The sequence below is a fragment of the Pristis pectinata genome, chromosome 22 (assembly GCF_009764475.1).
Source record: "Pristis pectinata isolate sPriPec2 chromosome 22, sPriPec2.1.pri, whole genome shotgun sequence".
NCBI lineage: Eukaryota > Metazoa > Chordata > Chondrichthyes > Rhinopristiformes > Pristidae > Pristis > Pristis pectinata.
The window spans coordinates 37,718,681-37,726,309 of NC_067426.1; positions in this window are offsets into that span (position 1 = coordinate 37,718,681).

The window sequence follows — 7,629 nt, forward strand, 5'->3', positions numbered from 1 at the left end:
CCTACCGCCACCCTAACTCCCACCCCTGGTCCCTCCCCACAAATACCCTCCCATCCCTCCCTCCCAACAATTCCCACCTCTTCACCCACCCCACCAACTCACTCCCCTTCCCTCCTACCTACTCCACCTCGGTATCTCTTGCCTTTCTGCCTCCCTCCCTCCCTCACTCTCTATCTCCCTCTCCCCCTCTCCTAACCTCCTCTGCTTCCCTGCTCACTAGAGATCTCCTTCATTCCCACCCTCTCCCTCTAACATTCCGTCCTCCTCCCTACCACACCCCCACACATTCTCTGGCAGTGAGTTCTCCATACTTACTCTGGATGTGCTGCACGGACACAGCGTGTCTCTGCACCCCTGGGTCTAGACTTTGCTCGTTGTCCCGGGTGGCGATGGTGTTGATCAGCGGCGATGGGCTCAATTCCCCAGTGGTCACTGACAGTGGACTCTCCCCGTCACTCCCCCAATCATTGCACCCTCTGAGCAGTAGTGGTTCATTTTTAAATACCTCCCTGATAGCGAGTTATTGACAGGGGTTGGAACGCGCGCACTCGGCACATCTTTCCCTCACAGCTGCTTAACTTCAACAATTCGCTTCTTGAAATAACCGGCACAATGCCAATCGCAACCTCAGTACAACAACACAACGGCCGCTTTGCACAAAAATTTAATTTGCGCTTCTTTGTTGGAATTGTGTTCTTTCTTCGAAAATATGTGTCTGAATTATGTTCAAGTGATTTTTTTTCTGGTGAGTTATGTGTGTCAGATGCGATGTGCTTGTGATGCGACAGCAAGTGAGTTTTTCATTGCGCCTGTGCAGACATGTGCATTCTGCAACGTCAACTGCGACTTTTCTCTTTTTTCCACTATCTCCCTCCCGCTTCCTCCTTCTACCCACTCCCTTTGTACCTTCCCCTTCCTCCCTCTCCCCTCCCTCTGTCAATCCTTCCCTTCCTTCCACCAATCTCCCTGCTCCCCTCGCTCCCTATTCACCTTCTCTCTCTCCCTCCTCTTCTATTCCCTCTCTCACTCCTCTCGCTCCCCTGCCCTCACTTTCCTCCTTATCCTCCATCTCCCCCTCCCTCTCCCTCCATCTTTCCTTCCTTCCCCTCCTTCCCTCTCCCTCCTTCCTCTGCCCACCCTCACTTATTCCCCTCCCTTCCATTCATTCCATCGACACTCCCCTCCATCTTTCCCTCCTCTATCACTCACCCTTCCCTTCCTCCAACCCTGCCCATACCGCTCATTCTGTCTGCTTCTCCTCCTTGCAGGTCTCTGCGGCATCCCTCACGTGGGAATGGGAGAGGGAGAGAGTGGGAGGGCCGTAGCCGACGAGGGTGGATGGGAGAGGTGGAGAGAGAAATGCAGCAGAAGGAATGAAAAGGAGCGAAACTGGGAGAAAGGAGAGAAACAGAGGGGAGTAAAATAGATGAGAGAGAGAGAGAGGGACGGAGATTCAGCCGGTGAGAAAGTGGAGAGTGTTTGAGAAAGTAGATGCGGAGAGGAGGAGAATAAGAGGGACGAGGTGTCGAATTCCCCAATAACCTCCTTCCCCAGCAAATATTTCCCACTCCTCCCTCCTCATTCCACTCCTTCCTCCATGCAACCAACTCCCTCCACCTCCTCCCAACTGTCCCCTCTCCTCTGTCCTTCCAACTGTTTCCGACACATCACTCCCTGTTCGCTCTCCCTCTCACTCGCTCCACTCCACACCTCCCTCCAGCACTCGTCGTCACACCACCCATCCATCCACCCCAAGCCCACCCTTCAAATCACTACATCCCTGCTCCTCCCTCCCAGAACCCACCGACTCCTAAAACTCTCCGCGCCCTCTCTCCTGGCCTCCCACTGACTCCCTCACACCCACCTCGTTTCCACATACTACCACACTCACTCTCCATCCCACTGCCAGGTAGGACCTCCTCGACCCACCTCCCTCCCACACTGTCCCCACTCACCTCTGAAACCACTTCAAAATTTTCCAGCAACACGAACACTGCTGGAGGGACACTGCAGTTGAGCAGACTCTGTGGGGAGGGGAGGACGAGAGGGAAATAGGGATGGGGACTGAGGATGTGGACGTGGTGGGAATTAGTGCTGTAAGGGGATTTTTGGGAAGAGAAGAAGTGAAACGATAGGCTGTTCGAGTCATCAACCGTCTCGTCCCGTGGGATCCGTGTGCCTGTTCCACATGTCCCGCGGCATCGTCAAACTGCCTCGGTCTCATCTCAACCTCCCCGAACACGGTCATCAACATTCCATTGTCCCAAATTAATCCCCTACGTTCTTGTGCCAAGTATTTCACCGACACTGCCCAAACCCTACCAAAGGGACCCCATTACGGGTCGGGAGAAGATCTTGCGGGGGAGAGCGAGTTGTCGGAGAGAGTGAGAGGGGATTTCGTGAGAAGGGGTGAGAGAGATAGAGGATGAGAAAGAGAGATAGGGTGAGAGAGAGAGAGAGAGCTGTGTGAGAAGTGTGACAGGGGTGATAGAGGGGATAAGCGAGAGAGAGTGAGAGTGAGAGTGTGGTAAGAAGGAGAGGGTGAGAGGGGAGAGAGAGCGTAGAGAGAGGACAGAGAGAGGAATAGAGGGGGTTTGGACAGAGAGGGAAATAATGGGAGGAGGGAACTGAGAGAGTTGGGGAAAGAGAGAGGAAGTGATAAGATAAGATTTCTTTATTGGTCACATGGTCATCGAAACACAGTGGAATGCATCTTACGTGGAGTGTTCTGGGGGAAGACTGCAAGTGCCGCCACGCTTTCTGTGCCAACATATCAAGCCCACCATTTCCTAACCACGTTGGTCTTTGCAGTGTTTGAGGAAACCGGAGCACCCGGAGCAAACCCACGGAGCCACGCCGAGAACGTACAAACTCCTTACAGACAGCAGCGGGAATTGAACCCGTGTCGCTGGCGCTGCAATGGCGCTGCAATGGCGTTAGCTGACCGCTGCCCCCGTCTGCCGTGCCTGACTGCATGAGAGGGGAGTGGCAGAGAGGCGGCGTAGAAATGGGGAGACCAAGAGGTGCGAGAGAAAGGGGAGAGGGTGGATGAGGAGAGTGAGCGGAGGGAGAGCGAGAGAGAGAGAAGAAAGTGGGAGAGAGCGGGAGAGAGAGAAAGAGAGAAGGTTGAGAGACGGAGTGGGTGTACTGGGAGAGAGAGGGGAGGGAGAGTGAGTGACAGTGAAGGATTGAGCGACAGAGAGGGGGAGTGTGGGAAGAGGGAAGGGGAGAATGAGTGGAGAGGGAGAGAGATATATCTCTCTTTCTGTGTCCGTGATCTAAAGATGTTGTGGGAACAAGGTGCTGACGAAAGGCTGCGGTTAACAAAGGACTCACGACGGGTAAGAATTTTGGTTTGGATGTTCACGATATGTGGCAGATCAAGAGGCGAATTGTATCAGGAATCAAATGATTCGGCTGACGAGTGCGGAAATCTGTCAGTAATGCACGGAATACACTGTGTTCAAGGGTTTTACGGCAGAAAGGTTTATTGGGAGGTCTCTCGCTTTCAGTGGCGGGGAACAGGTTCAACAGTGGGGAAGTATTTCATCTAGTGGGTACTGAAGGGTAAGGACAACGATCGTGTGTCAGGGAAGGATGGAAGAATTCGAAGCATCGGGGAAAGGGACTGTATTTAAGCAGTGGGGTTGACAGGAAAAGGCGGTGTGGAAAGATTTAAAGGTGGTAATGGGTTGAAGAGTGGAGTGATTTCATTGAAGTGGAGCCAATCCAGAATAAATGAGCCTGCCTGATGGCACCTGCGGTTCCCCTTGATGCACCGCGGCAGAGAAACTGCTCCGCCAATGCAGAGGGAGGCCGCGCTGCACCAGGAGAGGGCGGGGAAAAAGAAGGACTCTGCTGTGACGTCACCTCAAAGTGTGGCGCCCAGACATCAGCACTGCATCTGACCCTGGTGAACCTCCTCTCACTGACCCGAAATCAGTAGCGTTGAAGCAGTTGGCGGAGTATGACTGTGGCAAATGTCCCCACCTCCCCGCCAATACACAAGTAACCTCAGCAACGTCTTCTGCACCCGACTCAACCCGCATGCACATAGTTTATTTGCGGAAAGATTACATTTCACGGGCCGACTTCTGCCGACGACACGAATCTGAGTGGGATTGTGGGTTGTGAGGAGGATGCAAAGAGGCTCCAAGGCAATTCAACAATGCAGGTGAGCGGACAGACACATGACAGCCAGAGAATAACACAAATACATGTAAAGCTACCACAGTGGCAGGAAAATCAGGAAGGCAGCATGCTATTTGATCAGTGATAGATTGCGAAATGTTGACGTACAAAGGGAGATGGGTGTTAATGTGTCAGTGACTGAAAGAAAACATGCAGGCGAAACAAACAGTTAAATTAAATAGTGTGCAGAAATCTGGCCCGCCTTGACAGTAATGAATAAACCATTTTAAATAATGTTTGTAAAGAAGTTCAAATCAGAGACATCTGCAGACAACTTTAATCACATTGTTAATTCCAAGGGTTTCATAACTGCTGCAACTCCCTCTCTCGCGGCAGCAGGTAACGATTCTTTCATTGGTTGTGGGTCGCTTTGGGGTGGGTGAGTTTGTGAAAGCTGAGCCATCCTTGCGTCCAGTCTCACAGTGTGGCCTGTCGCTTCTAAATCCACTGTGATTTGAACTACAATTCCCAGTGCATTGTTGGCCTGTGGGGGACCAATAATCATAGGTTCAACATACAAGTCCTGTGTTGCCTTTCAGTGAGTGTCTGCATGTGTTTCTGATTTCCCTCACCCTGCCTTGAAGTGTGACAGCCTCTGATACGGAGTGCAGCTGCCTCTGGTTTATTTGTGTCTGCCTCTCCCTTTGTGTGTGCATTCTTGCTGTTTTTCCATTCATCTTGGCTCAATCTGTGTGAGGGTATATGCTTCTGTTAATTAGTGTCCTTGCTCCTGTCTGTACGTGTAACTTTGTGTGTGCATTCACCTACCCCTGTGCGTCTACCTTTCACTGAGTGTGACTGCTTCCGTATTTGAATAAACTAACACGTAGTAAGCCTGATTCTGGTTGAAACTGAGCTTGCCTCTTCTTTATGATTGTTCCCACCTGTCTGTCAGTGTGACTGTCTCTTTCTGTCAGTACGTCAGTCTCAGCACGTGTGTCAGCTGCCTCTCACAGAGTGTTGTTGCACAGTGCATGAAGGTCCCTGAATCGATCTGCCAGTGTGCCTGTTGATATCTACTTCTTCCTGCCTCTGGCAGTGTGTGCACTGCAGTTGTCTGAGAGTTGCCATGCATGTCCTCCCTATCTGACCATGCTGATAAGTGTGACAATCGCTAACAGTGAGGGCTCCTGCCTCTGAAAATGTTTGTGCCTGCATCTCTCTTTCCGTGTGTCTACCCATGCTTGTTATGTTGTCTGTGTGAGTGTGTACCTGCCTCTGTTCCTGCGCATGACTGTGCTGTCTTTGAGTGCACTTGTCCCCTTTTCCATCTGTTCCTGCATCTCTCTCTCTTCCTCTCACACATTCTCTCTCTTTCATTGTCTTGGTATTGCATATCTGTCCATTTCCGATCATGTGCCAATCTCTGCAGGTGCAGTAACCTCCCACTTCACTTGAGGACACCTGCTCCTCTCTGTGAATGTTTCTATTTCTCTGTTTATGCCCAACTCTTTTTGACCATGTGCCAGCTTCCGCCACCATGTGTGTGCCTGTCTGTCAGTGTGTAATTTTCACAGTCAGTGTGTGCACCAGTCGCACTATTTGTGAATTACTGCATATGCCTGTGAGTGTGCAAGCCTCTCCCTTCTCTCTGACTGTGTGTATGGTTCTGTATCAGTCTATCTAACGTTGCTAACCTGCCGCAAAATTTGAGTGCAACTGACCCTGTCCATTCAGTTGCCTCCCTCTATCAGTGTGCATGCCACTGTCCCTTAGTGTGTCCATGTGCAGATGTGTGTGTGTTATTTGGAAGGGTAACCAGCACTGCCTGTCAATGTACCTGGCTGTCTCTCTGAGGAAATTCCTCTCTTTCTGTGACTGTAACTGCCTCTGTCTTTGTGCTCCTGCCACCGCTTCTATTTCTCTCTGTCACCGTGCCCAGCTCTCTATGTTTCCCGACTGCAACTGTGTGCACACCAGCTTGACATTGTGTATGTCTCTTTCTCTATTCACCCACAACTCTCTGTATACTTGTGCACTGGTCTCGTATATTTTCAGCCCTGACCTTACCTGTAAGTGCCCTTTCCTAACTGCTCCTGTGTCTGTCTCACTGTCGTTGCTCCTGCGTCGGAGCAACTGCATCTCCAGTTGTCTACGAGTGTTCCTGCCTCCTTCCCTGTGTGTTCGTGTCCCCCTACCTGTCCATGCTCCTGCCTCCTGATTCTGACAATCCAGCTCTTTTATTTTATTGAGCATTAAACAACTTTCCCCTCGTCACCAACACCACCATCAACTTTCATGCCATCTGTGAACTGAATCATTCCTGACAGATTGAAATCCAGGTCATAACTGTCTGTCACAGGCATCAGGGCCCAGCACAGATTCCCGTGTTAAAGCATGGACCACACACTTCGACACACGACACAGCCCTCACCCTCACCTTCTGCCAACATTCACCACGCCTCTTTTTGAAGAAATTTGACAAATTGCCATGAATCCCATGACCCCTCTTTATTTTATAAACCATTCTTCCATGTGAGCGCTCATCCAAGGCCTCAATGAAGCACTTTCAGAGTAGAGGAACTTCATTGCTCTCATTAACACTGCAGATTAACTCCTCAAAAATTAAACAAATTATTCGGACTGGGTTCACTTGATCAAAACACGCAGACTATCCCCGAGATTTGCTCTCTGCACGTGTAGATTGCCCATCAAAAGCTGTCCAATTCCTTTCCTACCATTGATGTAAAATTCAGCAGCCTGTAATGACCTGGTTTGTTCCTGCTGCCCTTCTTGAAAAAAGGAACTACATCTGATGTCCTCCAATCATCTGTCACTTTTTCAGAGATGACCTGAGATTTTATGTCAGACCCTGGCAATCTCCTCCTATGCCTCCCATAGCTGCCTGGGGTATATCTAATCAAGCCTCGGATATTTATCCACCTTTAATCCCTTTAGAACATCCAGCATTTCCACCTTTGTGGCAGTAATTTGAACCAGAATTCTACTTTCCCCTTCCCTGTATTCTCCAACCACAACATCCTTCACCACAGTGAATACAGCTGAGAGGTGTTCACTGAAGTGATTACCTGCCTCTGTCCATCCGTGTCCCTGCTTCTATCCCCAGTCTGACATGTATTTGTCGATGAATTTTCCTGCGTTGGTCTGTGTTTGTTCATATTTCTATCTGTCTTTCTGCATCCCTGCCTCTGTGGGCCTACCTGCATTTCTTTCCCCATTTGTTTGCCTGTGACCGTGTGTGTGTGTCCGTGTGTGTGTTTCCGTGTGTGTCCGTGTGTGTGTGTGTGTGTGTGTGTGTGTGTGTGTGTGTGTGTGTGTGTGTGTTCAACTGCCTGTGTGTGGACATGCCTCAGTCTCTGACTGTACTTGCCTCTATATGTTTGCCAGGTTGTGGATGAAAATGTGTCTTTGTTTGAAGGTATGCATTGATTTTCTTCTGGGCGCACCTGTAGTTGTATTGGTATTAGTTTATTATTG